At 43.3% G+C, this 17,476-nt stretch overlaps 2 long non-coding RNA genes across 3 annotated transcripts in view; both read left to right on the plus strand.

The window, feature by feature from the left end:
* The window catches only part of LOC121908149, a 38,712-nt gene extending 28,923 nt beyond the window's left edge, over positions 1-9,789 (plus strand). For both annotated transcript variants that reach the window (XR_006099183.1, XR_006099184.1), the window contains 2 exons: positions 6,960-7,024; positions 8,621-9,789. This is a non-coding gene — a long non-coding RNA (uncharacterized LOC121908149). The remainder of the gene's footprint in view (positions 1-6,959; positions 7,025-8,620) is intronic.
* Positions 9,790-11,894: 2,105 nt separating this feature from the next.
* Positions 11,895-17,263, plus strand: LOC121908142. The gene is made up of 3 exons (XR_006099179.1): positions 11,895-14,068; positions 14,181-15,706; positions 16,965-17,263. It is a non-coding gene; the product is annotated as an uncharacterized LOC121908142 (long non-coding RNA).
* Positions 17,264-17,476: the final 213 nt, after the last annotated feature.

Raw genomic sequence — 17,476 nt, forward strand, 5'->3', positions numbered from 1 at the left:
TGTTTTACAGCTTTGTCGACTTGCAGATATTAATAATTAACCTCTCTCAGCATCATTCTGTTTCTTCATACAGTAGAAGTTAATCTGCCTGTATAGCGTGCAGGATGCTTCAAGCAGCATTTAAATGTCCACTTGACTGATATTATTACATTAATGAATAATTTGCAGGAAATAGCTTCGTCCTCACGAAACACTTGAAACCTCTGAGAGTTCAGGAGAAGCTGTTTAATTTCAGCCAAAATCATTTACAGTTAAAGGTTGATGACCATCCTGATTTCCACCAGGTCCACTCAGTGCACTGTGTTGTCATTGTGGAGACTCACAGGTTTAGCTGGACAGTGCCGCTTGCATTTTGTCTCGCCCCAATTGTCTTGTCAGAAATCAATTGGAGATCACAACGTGGGTTTGCAGCGGGAGGTCACTCCTCACTACAGCGTAAATATTTCATCCCAGACTCACGTCAAGGGGCTTTTAAAGATGTGTGCTGGACCATGATCCCCTCTTGCTGCCCTCTGAAAGTGACAGGACTTGCGTTTTAGCCCACTTCAGGACCAGGTTAAATCAATTAAAATCTATTATTCATATGGCAGCGCAGTGACCTCACTGAAAGCCCCCATAATTTCAGAATAGAAAGGAGAACAGGAACTGGCAGTGAACTTTGGCTTCTCAAGTTTTCAAGAGAATAAAAAGAAAAAGTGACCTTGTTTTAAAACTCAGGCCTTGGAAATAAAATTGCAGCTTGAAACACTGTGTGCCAGGACAGGACCTGAGTCACCGGTCTAGGAGTGTTTTATCTTAAGACATTATTAGCTTTAATATGGTAGATAATGCAGAATTGAATTGCAAGGGCTTTCATGATCTGGACCTTATGTGCATGTGCAGCAGTCGCCCCTTGCCTGTTTGGAAGAAAATTGGCTGCACATTTTGGATTGCAGATAAATACAGCCTCACTTAGGCTGGAACATAATCATCTTTACCACCAAGCTTAAAAATCACCCTCACAAGATCACACGTAACTGCTGTAGTTGTGCTCTCAAGGCAAGCATGGGAAGCCTTCACCTATTGTCTGGCAAAGTGCAACTCTCCTCTTTGTAAAGAAGATTTTTAGTGGTATAGCCTCCGTAGATGGCGGCAGGCTGTTTGGTCAGATAATAAGCAGAGAGGAGTCAGAGGGAGAGAAGTCATTAAGATCTGCTCACATATAATCATCCCAACACCATCACCTAGAACACACAACATAAAGAAAACAGTAATAAGAGTTAAGATGAAAAAGCCTTCCTGAAAGAGAGGTTTTTAGGCCTTTTTTTAAAGAGACTAGGGTCTGTACTGCCCTCAGATGGTTAGGAAGGCTGTTCCACAAGCGTAGTGCACCAGAGCAGAAGGCTCGATCCCCCATGGTGTGGAGCTTAGTACTGGGGGCCTGGAGGAGCACGCTGCTGGCAGATCTGAGGGTGCGGGTGGAAGTTTGTGGTATGATCAGTTCCTGTAGGTAGAGAAGCACATGTCTGTTGACATTTTTTCTCGCCGTCTCTCCCTTTTTCGCTCTCCTTCTCCCTTCCGAATGAAAGGGCCTTCTCCAGCTGCATGGCGAATGAAAATGATGGAGGGGCTGATAAAAAAAGAAAGAAGGGAAAAGATGAAAAGTGGTTTTGAAGTGGTTCACCACATCAGTCTGCTTCCCCCCACTGACCTTCCAATTTAAGCAAACAATACATTGACTCGGAGACGCGTCGAGCTTTGGTATTCATGGAAACAAGAGTGCAGCTCACAGAAAATGGGTAAAAATGAGATGGTTGGACAGAGGGAGCAGTGTATGGATAGCTACATCATCGGAAGAGGGCTCGTAGCACTGCTTTACTTTATCTGATAAGCGGCTAGAATGTGCATGTGAACTGTGTTTGCATGCATGTACTGCACCTTTAAACACATGTCTTGTTTACATGCAGGTGTCTTTGTGCCTCGTACACCTCTAGGGCAGCATCAGTAGGCGACTGCTGTAAATGGACTCTTGCTATCGTTTAAGATGGCCTAACGCATCAACCAATCACATGATCCTCTCCCCCTCATACCCTCTGGCCTCAGCTGGTACCATGGCATTATCAGAGGAGCAAAGCAGCCATTTACACGAACACACACACACATGCTGTATGTATACACACACACACACACACACAAACACACACGCATGCACCACCTCCCTCATATGGCTTCAGGGCCATTCCAGGAATGTCAAAGATGGTTTCACCCTTTGTATCTCGCCTCTTTCACCAATGCTGAATGATGGTGGCCTGCGTGGTTTGAGATTGTCATGGCCCAGAAACCCATTCTGAGTGACTGAAATATAATAAGGCCATCTACCCTCTGAGAGTAGAATATGATGCCAGCACAAAATGGTGGTAAAATCCAGTGTTGATGGTTGTCACTGTCAGTGTGAATTGGTACAAACAAGCTGAAAGAAATGGTGTTAGAATGAAGAAATAAGGGAAACAGACATCAACATCGGCTGGGAAAATCTTAGATTCACAGCGCTATTTAATTTCAGCTTAAACCTAGTATTGCTAGGCTTGCTCTACTTAAAAGGTACTATCCACTTACTCCAGTAGAGTAAGCATATTGTTTCTATCTAATTGACACTAAGCTCATGGCTATTACCATGTCAACACTGGATTACTGCTGCCTTTGAGCTTGTGGAGTGGTTGACTTGGCCCACATTCAGGCCTTGTTTTCCTTTCCACTCTGCTGCTCACACACATATAGCTGGACAAGCTCACATGCTCATAGCTCCACATGTGCACACACACATAGAGTCACACACAGACACATGGAAGCACTCTCTCTCTCTCACTCACACACACACACACGCTCACACATCTTTCTTTCCATCCCTGTCTCTCTCCCTCTTCTCTCTTACACACACATCATGTTCCAGTATTAGCCGAGTGTTCCAAGGCCAATTTCACTGCCGCTGAAAGTCCCTATCTCCCAGAAGCCCCCTGGTTCAGAGGCTAGACCGGCTAGCGATTGGCCGGTCAGAGGCTAGTCTAGTTGGTGATTGGCCAGCGAAGGCCCCTGGTGCACGGTGACAGTAATTAGCACACGCCAACCATTAACAAACACAGATTAGGCATGAACCCGTATGGCATGCTGCCATCACTGTGGTGTGTGGATGTATGTGTGTGAAGAGTGGTATTCCCCTGTGAGTGTCTGAGTAGGTCTCATTTTTGCACGCTTTGTGTTTGTCTGTATTAAAGACTTGGCATGTGTGAATGTGTTTGTTGCTGGTGCTTGCCTATGTGAATGTCTTTTTTTTCCCCAACGTGTGCATTTATCCAACCTGCCTGCATTCACAAGTGTATGTGCGCGCACATACAGAATGCGTATGTGTGTGTATTTGTGTTCAGCCTCATTTCCTCTGTGCCTGCTGGTCAATTTTGGCATTTGGAGAGAAAGACGCTGTGCATTCCCCACGGCTCCCTCGCTTCCAGCACTGAATTAGAGATGGGGCTATGATATGTGGAAACGATTTTTTAAACGCCACCAATCTCTGTTTCCCTCCCTCTCTTCCTTTCTCTCTATCTCTCTCTGTCTCTCTCTCTCTCTCTTACTCTCTCAGTCCAACCCACCACCCCCACCCCCACCCCCCCCCCCCCCTCCTGAGCTGGTGAATCCGCCCTGCTGTGTGCGCTTAATGAAAGATAAGAAGGGTCCTCCACCACTGACACTGAGCCACGGACCCTCAGAGGACTGCACTAATCTGCTTGGCTCCTAATGGGGGCCACTTTGTGTCTGCCGAGGATCATTTCATATCAAACAAATTGTGTCCTGTGAAACCCATTACATTTTGGGCCCTTTGGAGATGCTTCGCTCTTAGCTGACACATAGAGGACATCTTTGGCCCGACTTTTGATGCTGTAAATATTTCTTAAGATGGTCTTACTACGAGCATCTCCTTTCTAGTCAAAGATGGGCTTTGTGCATCTTTAAAACATGTCCACTCTCTCATTAAACAGAGATATGGGTGGGGGTTCAAACGATGAATGCGAGAGCCATCGCGAAGAGAAAGAGCAGGATAAGAATGCAGGAAATGGAGGAGAGAGGGATAACAGAGGGAGTGATGAAGGGTTAATGAACTCGGATTCTCATCTTACATGTATTCAGTTTCGTAATTGTCTCTCTGCATGCGGTCTTGCAGCATATGCCATCGACACCAGGAAATTCATTGAGTGTTTGACACGTGTTTAAAAATCTCTTTATTTACATGTGATGACAGCCTTGTGATAATGTTGTGATGGTGCTGATGAGACAGAGCTCACAAATTACAAATTTGCGGCTTCAACGTGGGCTGTAAGTTGTTTATTAAGTTAGAAAATATAGCTAAAGGTGGTATAAAATATCCAACACGAGGAGGTGTGAATACACCATCACAGACATGTTCCAAATACATTTCCATTCACCCTGAAAAGCACAACCTCCACGGTAAGCGGCAGCAGCTGCGACACATGTATAGTAAATTTCTATTTGTATTGACAATAGTGTAATCTGCTGGGACAGTGTCAACCCTTGTGCGAGTCATCACTCTTAATGTTTACGTTATGTGTCTGTCCATGTGTGTATGTGTGTGTTGTTCTATGTGTGTTTTTCATGTGTGCTTGTGTCTCTGTGTGTATGCGTATGCCATCAGTTCTGCAAGGGAGAAAACGGGGCGGACGGAGGGGGGTAGAAAATGATCCGGGGCCGATACATATGAAACAGGAGGGCTCATACATAAACATAGCTCCAAGGCCCCGGGGCCAGGCAATCTACGAGGCAAATTGCTCACCAGTCAGCCATGGAGGCCGCACTGTTTACTATGCATGAGGTCTTGTGACATGCTTTAAAGCCGCCCCTAAAACAGGATGACTGGGCTAGTGGTAGCGAGGAGTTGGCTTTTTCTATTGCTATGGTATTCTTTCCTATGAAAAATATGTAGTGGGTGGAGAACAGATCATCGTTTTACTCTGTGGAACTGTTGTGTGGTATACAGTAGCTGCCGCATGAAGGCAAAGTACGGGTGTTAGGGTGTGCCTGCCTATCTATGTGTGACAGTGTGAGAAAAACAGCATTTGTGATGTAACGGCAGAGGGATTTCAATACCGGTGTTTATTTTTGAAAATTATATTTTTTGGACATTTTAGCCTTTATCAATGGTAGTAGACACATGGGAAGAAATAGAGGGATGACATGCAAAGGTCCCTGGCTGGGATTGAACAAGATGTTGCAGTTACATGGCATGCATCTTAACCACCAGGCAACCAGGAGCTCCATTGTTCCTTGTTACTGATGTACCACCTGAAATACTTGTTATTGTATGTCCATTAAAAACTCTGAAAGACAATGTGACACCCTCCCAGTTACAGTTATTCTTCCATTTTTTAACTGTCATGAGATAACACAAATCTGATAAAAATAAATGCTGCACTTCCAAAAAAAAATCATCTTCTGGGAATAAGCAGTCAAACAAAGCGCAACCAAAACAACAGTGGTCTGTATTTCAGAACCACATGACACTTCCATCACACATCTCTGCTTTCTAACCAAACCATGTTATGCTTTCATTTTCAGACAACTGATGATTTTGTGAGAATGACAGATGTTTTGGAATCTAAACAATGAAAGATTAACTGCTTGAGGCCGGACTTCAAATACCGCGTTGTTACAACTGAACATGAATGCATGCTACTGAGCAGGACAGAATAATATAACCGAACGGGAAGAGATGTTAACATGTAAACAAGCCGCCAGGACCACAGCTGCTCTGGCCTGCATTTACCAGCCCAGAATCCCAGGGGGAGCCCTCCTCAATTCAATTTCAATCTGCTCGACCCCCAGGGTCCAAGTTCAAGTTCAAAGTCAGGCAACCGTGGCACCAGCAGGAGAATTGCCCACCCACGAGTCCCAGCCCGGAGTGGACTAGTCCAACTGTAGATGAGATCAGGACAAATCCAATACGAGATCTATTCAAATGTCCTTTACAAGAATGTCTTTCCACGAGTGTGTATGTGTGTGTGTGAAGGGGGGTTGGGGGGGAGACTACTGTCACATTACAAACACCTTTGCTGCCTCTCTGTCTCTTTTTTTCTGTCTATCTGTCTTTTTCCCTCTATCTCTCTCTCACTCTCTCAGGCTATAATTATGCTAATAGTATGTATATAGCTGTGGCCCCGGAGGCTTGGGGCGTATTGAAGGCTCCCAGGTCTTTCTCTCCTGTAACAGTATTAGGGTGCTATTGAAAAGCGGATGGCGGGTGAGAAGGGGGGCAGGATAGAGAGATAGCACGGGGTGGCAAATGGGACATGACCACCGTGCTCTCTGTCACGACGCCGCCCATTGTCTGGCCAAAGAAAAGGGCCTCCGCCGCCAGTGGGACAATAATAAAGGAGCAAGAATGGGCTGTGCATATTAAACAACACAACGAACCGCGCAGACCAACCTGCATGGGTACGATGAATGGGGGGAAGAGAAGGAAAACAGAGCGAGAGAGAAAGGCGGGTTTAAAAGGAGAGGGAGGGAGCGGGAGAGAGAAAAGGGTAGATGATGTGAAAAAGGCACAAAAAGAGGCGGAGGTTCAGAGATAACTGTAAAAGCAGAAATGTTGTTTTGTTTCTGTAAAGAGATGACACCTGCTAATGTCATAGGTCTACTTCAGCATACAATAGAAAGCTAAAGTCCTGATGCCACTTCTGGGTTACAGCAGCTGTTACACTAACTTCTCACTCGATGCAATCTCACACTGAAGTTTGCTTTTATCAGTCTTTTTCTAATCGTATGAGGAGCGCTTGTAAATATGATTATGAACTGATGACATATTTCAAAAGTCTGCTACAGAAATTGACAAATTACAACTATTCGGGGGCTCAGAGACCGCAGCTGTGTTTAAATCAATGAATTATTTGAATTTCTGTTCTTGAATTTTTTAACAGGTCGCTCATAAAAGTTCTAACAGGGGGTTAGACGTCTCTGGGGACGAATGAAGCCCTAACATACAGTAAGTAACATCACTGTGTAGGATAACATACTGTACATTGCTTTGTGTGAATGACTTTTTGAAAATGAATATATGGTGTTTCTGGGTTCTAGAAATGAATTGATATCTTGTACAGCACACAAAATTCTTGGGCTTGTGGGAAATGTTCATGAAAGGCAGTTTAAAGTAGAAATATTGAGTTAACAATGACATGACTTCTTTTTATAATAAATAAAATAAATGGAGTGACCACATGACAGACTGTTAAGTGATTTTCCAGGGCTGTATTTTAGTCATTTGCATGATTATAAATGTCAGTATGATTTTCAGTTAAGTTCTCTTATTCCTGGAGCAGAACCAGAGTTACTCTACAACCTTCTACTCCTGTCTTCTTCTACATAGAGTGATGCTACCTGCGTACTTCAGTACACAGTGTAAGACCCAGCATCCTGCTTGTGTGTGTGTGTGTGCCCTCCCCTTCCCTCCCCCCATGCTCTCTCCTCTCTCTCTCTCTCTCTCTCTCCCTCTATGTCTCTCTCTCTCTGCCTGAGTATGTTGAGAGGTGTCAACAGTAGAGGCGTGGGTGTGGGAGGCTCTACCATAGTTCACGGCTATCGCATGTGCCTCGGCGGCTATGCGGCGTGGCTACCATCTGTCCACATGTCACACAGCGCGCTGCTCTCTCACTCTCTCCCTCTCTGTCCGTCTCTCTCTCTCTCTCTGCACATCTCTCACCCCTTCTCTCATTCTCCCTCCCTTAATCCTTTATCTCGCTTCCTGTCGCCTTTTCATTCTTTCTCATCATCTGCATACGCGGTCACCACTGCAGCAAGAGGTTATCACTCTATTAAAAGAGAGACGAAGAGGAGCAGGTATCTCAAACAGACAACACTTTGACCTTGGAGAATAAGACTTGGGACTTTATCATAGAAACTGGCTTTTTTTTTTGTCTTGTAGGCCTATAATTTCAAATAATTTGCAGTGAATGGAACTCAACTACAACTCAAAACTTAAATCAGAGCTTATTACATATTTTGGTTTTTGGAAATAGATGACAATGGATGACATATAGACACATACTGTAGACAGTGTATGAAATAAGATGTTTTAAGAAAGATATTAGAGAGGAGGAGACACAGCAGCACCCCTCACAGACCAGTGAGTGGCAGTGTGCCACAGTTAGAGTAGACCCCCTTCAAGTATTGTGTGGTGTATGGATGTATACGTGTGGTGAGAGAGTGAGTGAGTGTGGATAACTATGTATCTGTATCTGCAAAGCTGCTGCTTGTATCTTTGTGTGTGTCTTTGGGGCAGGGGGCGGGATTTGCACAGCAAATTGTGTTTATCCTCCTATGCATGTATGTATGTAATTCGTGCGTGCGCTCGCTTGTGCGGTTGCTTCGTGTGTGTGTTTATCCATGTGCACCCAGTCCTCAGACATACAGGCAGACAGAATGAAAGCGGTAGCCAACAAACCATAATATTGTCATTAAGGAATTCAGCAGATTAATAGCCTTAAATACCTGGAAATGTCCTAAGATCTAGAGTCTTTAGCTTGTAATTTCCTCTCCGAGTCCTAAGCACTAAACCCGCTGTGTTGTTCTTGGCATTCCTCAGTCGGACCAGAGAACATCGCATGGACACTGATACCTTCCTCTGGGATCCATTCTCCTCTCCAATTGATGGAAACCAAAAAAGGGCCTTTGGCCAGACAGGTCCCATTATGTCTCAATGACAGAGCCTGGGGGTGAAAGACACTCTGTTCTTTCCTCAGCGCACCTTTGGGTCTCAACGAGGAATGACATATGCCCTGATGAACAGAGAAGGGGGTGATATGCCTGCCAAATGCAAGTCAAGTTGTATGTTACTGGTCTGAACTTTGTTTCAGCTCAGAAGTACACTTCTTCTTCCATCCCCCACCACCATTTTTGGTTAACAAAAGTGCAAGCAACCTTCGGACATAAACGATCTTCTAACCTAACACACCACCACAAACCATTTGATTTTTTTTTGTCATTTTCACTGTTTAGCTCTGCGTTTAGCCAAAATCACAATAGCCATAGGCACTAATGATCTCCGAGTCCAGAGCCCCCTTTGCTCCCTGTCACATACCCACCTCATGACCTCATGACTGGATGTATGCATTAAACAGATGTGGCTGGCTATGAGAGGCCTGAAACAGGATAGGACAGCCTATAGCCTTTAGGCTGGTCTTCTCTGGCCTTGAAGCCAGGGGCCTCTGGGTCCAGAGGACAGGATAAACAGGATAGATGTGTGTGCATGTGGAGGGGGGGTGTGTGTGAAAGACAGACAGAGAAAGAGAGAGAGAGAGAGAAACCCCTTTCCCACATGCAACACATAAATGTTCAGGCAGTTTTCCATGTCAGTGTCACGTGAGAACAGTGAGTCCATTTTCAGTGTACGATGCGCCGGCAATTTACAGGCTCAAGAAAAAAAAGTAGCAATATTCATGCTATACTTTTGTTATGTTTATATGTATACACAGAAAAAAAGTAAATCAGGACACTGAGCCCATTTATTACAAATGATAATCTCGATATTTGTAATATCATCTGCATATTTTACAAACATATATAACTGTTTTTGTGAACCTTTGAATCACCCTCACCTCATTACCCTGTAAAGCATGAAAATGCACTTGCAGGAACTACTTTCATATGGCGATCCACTTCAAAAATGATCACGCTTTATCAGGTGGGTTTTCATTGAGTGGCAGTGCAGCTATTGAAAGTCAACTGCAGAAAAGCATTTTATTCAAGAGGTATTCTCTTGAATAAAATGCTCTCTGAAGACAAATAACGAGCAAATATTGAGATTGTAAAAAGAAAAATCAGTCTAACTAATTAGAAATCATGTTTGTTGTTTGTGCGTTAATCTGTAATACCATGTACACTTTTTGATACAAAATGTTTTATCTGGGGGAATGTAATCTATGCATGGAGACATTTTTTCATGTAGATACAGCCTCAATGCAGATTTTATGCACATTGGAGACCCATGTGTGAACAATGAAAACCTGCTTTGCCTGAATAACTTAATGCAACATTGTTAAAAAGTTGAAGTGGCAAATAAATACAAAAAACTGGGAGAATAAGACACTTAATATAAGAGATGTGGATGAAAAAAATGATGTAACATTTCATGACAATGGAATGAAGCTACAATGCTAAAAGACCAGCAACTACTTCGGTGACACAGTGATGAATTTTGTTTGTGATAACTGCTCCCCTGGAGAGAGGGCCAATGTGGTGCATCACTCTTGTATCTGCAGAGGGCTTTACCCACTTGCAGCCATTGTCCTTTGTGCCTCCTTTAATAGACACATTGTCCCACTGAGTCAAATAAAAGCATTAAACATAATCAGCACAGAAGATGGATAATGTCCTACAAAGAAAAGCAACCTCACACTGCGCCCGGCTGCAGCAAGTTGTGTTGCTATGTTAGCACAGAGAGCCGCCATTAGTGAGACTGTCACCGACCCAGACGTATACTCTAACTGGCCCACAGCCTCAGACCCATCTATTCTCAATATGCCACATTCTTATTCATTTTTTCCCCAAAACCTGACACCGCAATCTGATGATGAACCAGCCCCATTATTTTTTGTACGCCAGCAGGAAGAGATAGATCCCCTAACGTTGTGCCTTCATAGAACCAACATTATCCCTCTGTGTCAGAGGTGGGTAATATCCTGGCGGTCTGGGAGTCCAGAGGTGCATACAGAATGATGTCATTAATCCTCCAGGGCAATCTCTCTCTCTCTCTACCTCGCTCTCTCTCTCTTTCTACAACTGGCAATGCTGAAAACAGAGCCACATTTGCATGCTGCATATGTTGCCAGGTGGCTCTCTGGGCCATGGGTACAAATTAGATTTCCTGACAACAAGGTGTAAGAGAGGGAAGAATAGCGGGAGCGAGCAGTTTGCGTTCTTTCTTTAAAAAAAAAAAACAATCTTGTTGTTGTACATGTTTGGCAGTGTTGTAAAAATGAAAATTGCCCATTTTTTACATTTTGTACAAAAAAATATGAGGTGACATTCATATACTGCAGCAAAATCTGCAGAGATGCGGTCTCTGTGGGTGGATGGGTGTACAAAATGTTTGACATCAGAAAACAGGGTCCTTGCAGTGCACAATGTTTTCCTTTAATGAGTTGTTTTTTTTTCTCCTTCTTATAGGTATGAGGACCTCCTGAATTACTCACAGTCCTGACAGGGGAGAAATAAACAAGTCACATTTTCACTAAATAGTGACCTATTGATCAGATGTGGGCAAATGCAGCTAACACACACACAGACGACCCAAGGCCTTCACCTTGACTCTGGGTACAGATGGGGGTGAAAGAGGGAAAAAAAAAAACAGTTCTGAATGGAGGTTTAAACTTTTCAGAGTGGACTTGAAAGCTGAGAGCTATACGTCTGTCTGGCCATACTCTGCCCCCTTCGAGCCCCTAGGGGTAATGACATTGTCTGTGTCAATCACCCTGGAACAAGCGTGGATGCTCCAAAATGGCTTTACCCACATTGTTTACCACCATCTCCTAAACAGAGGACAGGAAGGAGCGTCTAGGTTGAGGATGACATTAGCATTCCTTATATTCTTCATAGTGGCATGGCCAAGGCCTTGATCTCACGGGAGACAATGAGAAGGGGCATCAAAGCGCAGACTGTGTTCATTTGAGTGTGTCAGCGCACTCATGCAAGTGTAGTTGGTTTTATGTTGTCCACCAATAACAAGAAGCAGAGCCTGAATCTACTGTCACCTCTTGCCTCGTTTTCCCCAAATTCAACATTCCACCATCATTGATCCGTCCCTTCAATTAATGGCAAGGTTTGTCTCCAATCAATTCCTATCTCGCCCTCTCTGTTCCTCTATCTTTCTATCTCTCTCTCTCTGCTCTCCCTTTCTTCATTTTTCACATTACCCCCTTGTGTCCCCCATTGCTCCCCCCTCCTCACACGTTCCTATCTCACACCCTAAGGTCTCGGGGGTCACTCCCTCCAAGGTGATTCGTAAACAGCAGCTTGCTGAGAAATCAATACTTTATCAACAAGCCACAAGGGGCTTTTGCACTTATCCTATATGATCTTTGTGGTAAAGGCCTCTGAGCATCCATCTCCTCCGCTGGTCCGCTCCCTAAGCTCTGTTGCTAAGACAATCAGAAGAAAAGAGAGAGGGATGAAGAGAGGAGGGGCCACAGGAGGAGAGGAGAGAGGCAAAGGAGAAGGGATTGTGCGGGGTCTAGAGGCTCACTGTTAGAGGAGGGATTTGCTGCTCTGCTGCTTTTAGCTTGATCTGCATCTGATTAAGGAGAGAGGGCAGAGTGTTGTCCTTCACCCCCATGCTCCCATGTCCCACCATTATGTACCCTGGCACTGAGATCCATCATCCACCTACCACAGGCCTGGCTGCCATAGCCTGGGGACTTATTAGACCAGCCCTGCTCTGTTCAACACAGCCCCACTCTGCATACCATGGAGGGTAGAAAGCCTCTCCTGATGTAACATACTGTATATTTACCATGCATGTCAATGACTAGAAAAACACGAAGAATATGTACATATATAAAAGCACATACATATATGTGCTAGGACTATCATATTTGCTACATGCTTTGGATTATTAAAAAGAAAAAATCAATTCAGACCTGCAGAGGTCCTCTGACACTCATGCTATCACCAAACGTGTAGCATTTTGCATTATCCAAATTGGACGACTGTATGAAGATATGTCAGTGCTGCTCAAAATACAGTTTCAAACCATAACAGGAAATGTAAATGTGACTTTCCTGCCATTAAAACCTCAGCTGACTGCATCCTTCACCCACACACTTTCTTAAAGGTTAAATCGTTAATTCAAACTTTAGAAGACAGTTGTAGCACCAAAAAAAAGATAAACAGGAAGCATTTTTCAAATGTACTGACACAGCTACTCAGTGCTTTTTACAAGCATCAAAATGATGGTAAGTTAGGGTTTAATTCAGCTCTAAACAACAAGGTTGCGGAGGATTGTCTCTGTTCTCTGTGCCGTCTCGCTCCCAGTGGGTCTCGTCCAATAAGCCTGCATCAAACCCGTCAAACTGAGAGTGAAAAGTGGAAGAGGCCGGCATGTGCAAACATCAATCCTAAATTTCCAGCCTCAATACCATCATGACCTTGGTTTGGAATGACATCTATTTGCTGGCTGGCTGCACACATCTCTTTGCAAATTGTATGGGCCAGGCTAATTTGTTTTTATGCACGTTTAGTCAAGAATGTGATGCCACGTTAGCTTTTGGGAGCACTGCCAGTATGGTGCGGGGTTCCGAGTGACAGACAGAAAAAGGGTGATTGAGGATGATTGTTCTGCCGGTTGTGTTGATATATGAAAAGAAAGACCCACTGAACACATCCTGGAATGGATTCACAGCAGATAGAAGTCCTTCTGGGACCACCTAAAGCTGAATATCATCATCTGTCCACGGAAATAGACAACGACCTTTAAAGCTCAAATCGGAGAGTGAAGACAGGTGCTGGGTAGTAACTCAACAAATCTTACAGTCAAGTACCGTGTCATAAAAAGCGGTGTAAAAATTTTTTAAGCATGAATCACTCTGAGCAAAGAAAGATTATGGACAAAAAAAAATGTACATGAAAAAAAAAGAAAACTTGTCAAGCCTGTCTGCAGTACGCTCCCTTGACCTGCCGGGAAAACAATCGCTGTGCCCTCACTAAACTGAAATGTAAACACCGTTCATGCAGGAAAATATTTGCCTTCCTCATAGCTGAATTGACCTCTCAGCTACAGTCAACCTCAAGCTGTTGTTTCATTATCTCGTCAGCTGGTATCATGCTGTCTTGGTTGTATGTGCAGAGGTTTTAAAATATCAGCCTCTGAAACATGTGCCACCAGCCAATACAATGGAGCTTCGTTTGTTCTGCTGAAGGGACTGAAAAGTTACCTCTGCAAAATTTAACAGCAACACCCTTTTCTATACACAATGTCCCAGTTACTCAGGATTATCCACAGACCTCGCTGTCTTTGGGACTATTTCTTTAGTAGAAGGTAATGAAAACTATTCTGGGACATTTTTGACGGAAAGAGAAGTTGCTGTTGTGTTTTTTTAAATGTAATTTTTTGATACTTTGAATTCAATTCTACCTCCTTTATGATTTAGTGATGGCAGGAATGTCAGAGACAGATATCCCTGCAGGTAAGACCCTTTAATTTGAACTTAATACACCCTTTATATCAGTCTGAATTCTGTCAAAATTACTTAATACAGTATATAAAAGTTGTGTGCTGCAAATTTGTTTCACAGATAAACACTGTACAATATAAAGATCCAGTGAAATTAGACAAAAATATCCTGTTCCCCCTACATTAATTGTTTTGTTATCTCTTGGTATGTTTTTGATGACTCATCCTGCACTTTAATGTGATTTGGGGTGACCGCTTAACCCCTCCTATCATATAAAACCATCACATAACTTGACCATTAGCTCATGGGCTCTAGTAGCTAGCAGAGTCATATCATGGGTTGCAGGTGTGTTTGGATATCAGCTAGCAAAAACTTTGTTTAAGCTTTCTTTGTCTCCAAAAGAGCATGGTTGCGGTCTAATTTATTCATTTCTCCCTCGTCCTCCACCGCCTGATGTAACAAGAGGGGTGACGGTGAAAATTCTCATGCTTGCTAAACCATTTCCACTTTTTTGCAATCCAGTCAAATCCCTTAACAATTAGGACAAATCCCTCTCGAGATGATGTCCTACCCACATGTTCAGTTTCACTTTGTAATATGTCTCGTTACAGAAGCTGAACACGGTGCCACCTCACTGGGCCTTTAAAGTTGAAAAAACATAAACGGCTTGCAAAAAGTGAAAAACACTGAGAACTTGAGATGATCAAACAGTCTAAAAATGTGTTCATGTGTAAACAAAAAAAAATGCAGGGTCATTAGACAAAAACCTGGCTCGACTTTGCTGCAATGCAACATCACCTGGTAATGTACTTCTTTGACCAATCAAATACACGCAATTAAATTACCTTCTCATATTTCCTCTGTTTACCTATAACTTTCCAGAGTTTCACAATCTTGTCTCGTAGTAACATAAAAGAGTCTGCAGTGTTTTGTTATTTGATCAAGCTTCAGATTCATGTAAGTATTATTAAACTACACTTGCTGGCTGTATTATCTTTCATCATCTCACCAGTACCTGTAGGAACACGCCAAACCAAAGCAGCATCTTGTATTTTTTGACATTTTTGATCACCTATTCTCACTCCTGCACCAAACAACACCACTATTGCCACCACGCACCTTTGATCTTGAATGTGGAAATAATTGCCATATCCTACAACGCAATGAAACGTGGCCTTTTTTGGTTAGTGTTGGTTGAGCATGGAGTAGTCTACTTCAATGAATCCTAACTTGTATCCATTTGTCCTTGTGTATGAGAATTCAACATGCTCTCAGGTCCACAGATAATAGATGTCCTTTCATGCATGGGAGGCCTGATAGCCACACACTGGCCTCATACCCTTTGGCTGCCCAAGGCTACTCCTCGCCCACATCAAGTGAAACGTTCGACCAACATTTGATTGAAACTGGAATGAAGAGATACAAGAGCATGTGATATGGCTTCAGGGACGGAGTGCAGTTTCGACGCAATCTCACAGACGGAGTGATATCAGAAATATCAGGTATGCTTGTATAGCCCGAGGTTACTCCATAGGATTAGAAACCAGCATTATCTCTCCACAGCTTGAATGTGAAAATAGACCACGCTGGGTTTAAGTGTGTGTCAGTCAAAAGCACACTCTTGCATACCATCCAGCAAAGGCTATCAAAGACATCATATAGTATTCCAGGAGTCTTATGCAAAATACACATATATATTCACTATTTGATTCACTGCTTTGCCTAACTCAATATCACTGATGAATTCAGTTACATGGAACATACTGAAGGTTGTGTTTTTCACAGGTTTAAGAGATGATATGTTTGAGAAAGAGGGAAAAAAATACATTTGCCTTGGTGAACAGCAGGTGACCTAACTGCTTAAGCTACTGTGCTGATTTAAACACAACAAAAAACTGAAGATTACAAACACAAACACCTACAGAGTTACCTGCATCTGTGCACTGTGCTCATATGGAGAGGATAAATCAAGACCATATGTTTACCCAAAGACTCAGTCTGCTTCATCCTCACCTAAAAGCAAGATATACTTGCTTTTAACTACACACTCACGTGTGCATGATGGCTGCCTCGCGTATCCTGCATCCTTTTGGAGTGTTGATTGTGCGCATCCTCAGAAATGAATGGACGCGTCCGCAAGATGCAATATGCACATGACGGTAGGGGCAGTGTAGGGGCAGTATGGGGACGTGACAGGGTCAGGAATCAGTAGGCACGAAAGCAGCGACAACAATGGTGGAAAGTTTTTTAGATAAGTTAATAGACCAAGTTAGCCGTACCTGTGTGATGTGTCATTGCTGCTGCACAGTGACAAATATGCTTGAATTAACAAAGCAGTACCCTCCTCGTGTGTCACCATGTTTATTTTGAACATCATGCCTCTTCTTCTTCTTCTTTGTGTTTTTTGGCAGATTTTACATCGTGCAAATCCAGAAGGTCTATTTATATCCTTAGTTCTATGGTGTGTCCTCTAGTGACATGCAAAGTACATAGGCACGTATGTGAATAAGTACGTTCATGACGCAGCCAGTTATCTACTCAAACACATGGTTAAAAAGCAAGTACATCTCCAGCTTTACGGGGTCAAAGGTCATCCCTGCATCCAAAAACAATCACTCCTCTCATTCCTTCTCTTCACTTCCTCTCTTCTCATTTTTTTTCTGTCTTCCCTTGCTCTCTCCTGTCCCCTAATTTTACCTTCCATCTTGACATCTTTCAGCCTGTCGTTGATATATGCTCACCTCCTCCCCCGACCCACAGCTCCTCCGTCCCTCCATCCGTCACTCTGCTGTCCTGAGGCGAGTGGGCAGGAGCCGGGCTGACTGTACAAGAGGTCTTGTAGGGGTGACCACTCCCTGCTGTCTGCTCAGCTCGCATTTGTTTGATGACATAACTGTGCATTTAAAAGTCAAATTGGTTGTGTGTGTGCAATGATCTGTTATTTCATAGAAGGTAACATTATTGTTTATGCAGATATTCAGTTCTAATCATTGGAATTCATTTGGTCTGATGACTGGTTCCTCACTTTTTCTAAATGGCTCACTAGCTGGCCAAATAAAAAGAGAAAAATATGTAACACCCATATTTTTGCTTCTATTCTACTTATGCAGGTCTTTTGTTGACAACGTCCCATAGGTCATCCACACATAAAACTAAGCAGCTCAGTGAGTGACGTGGCACTGCAAACAACCCTGAAAACATACATCACAGGAACATGTTTGGAAAAGATCCACTGTAAAACTTCTACAAGAAAGGCTGTCAAGTGATAATGA

The sequence above is a fragment of the Thunnus maccoyii genome, chromosome 2 (assembly GCF_910596095.1).
Source record: "Thunnus maccoyii chromosome 2, fThuMac1.1, whole genome shotgun sequence".
NCBI classification, from domain to species: Eukaryota; Metazoa; Chordata; class Actinopteri; order Scombriformes; family Scombridae; genus Thunnus; species Thunnus maccoyii.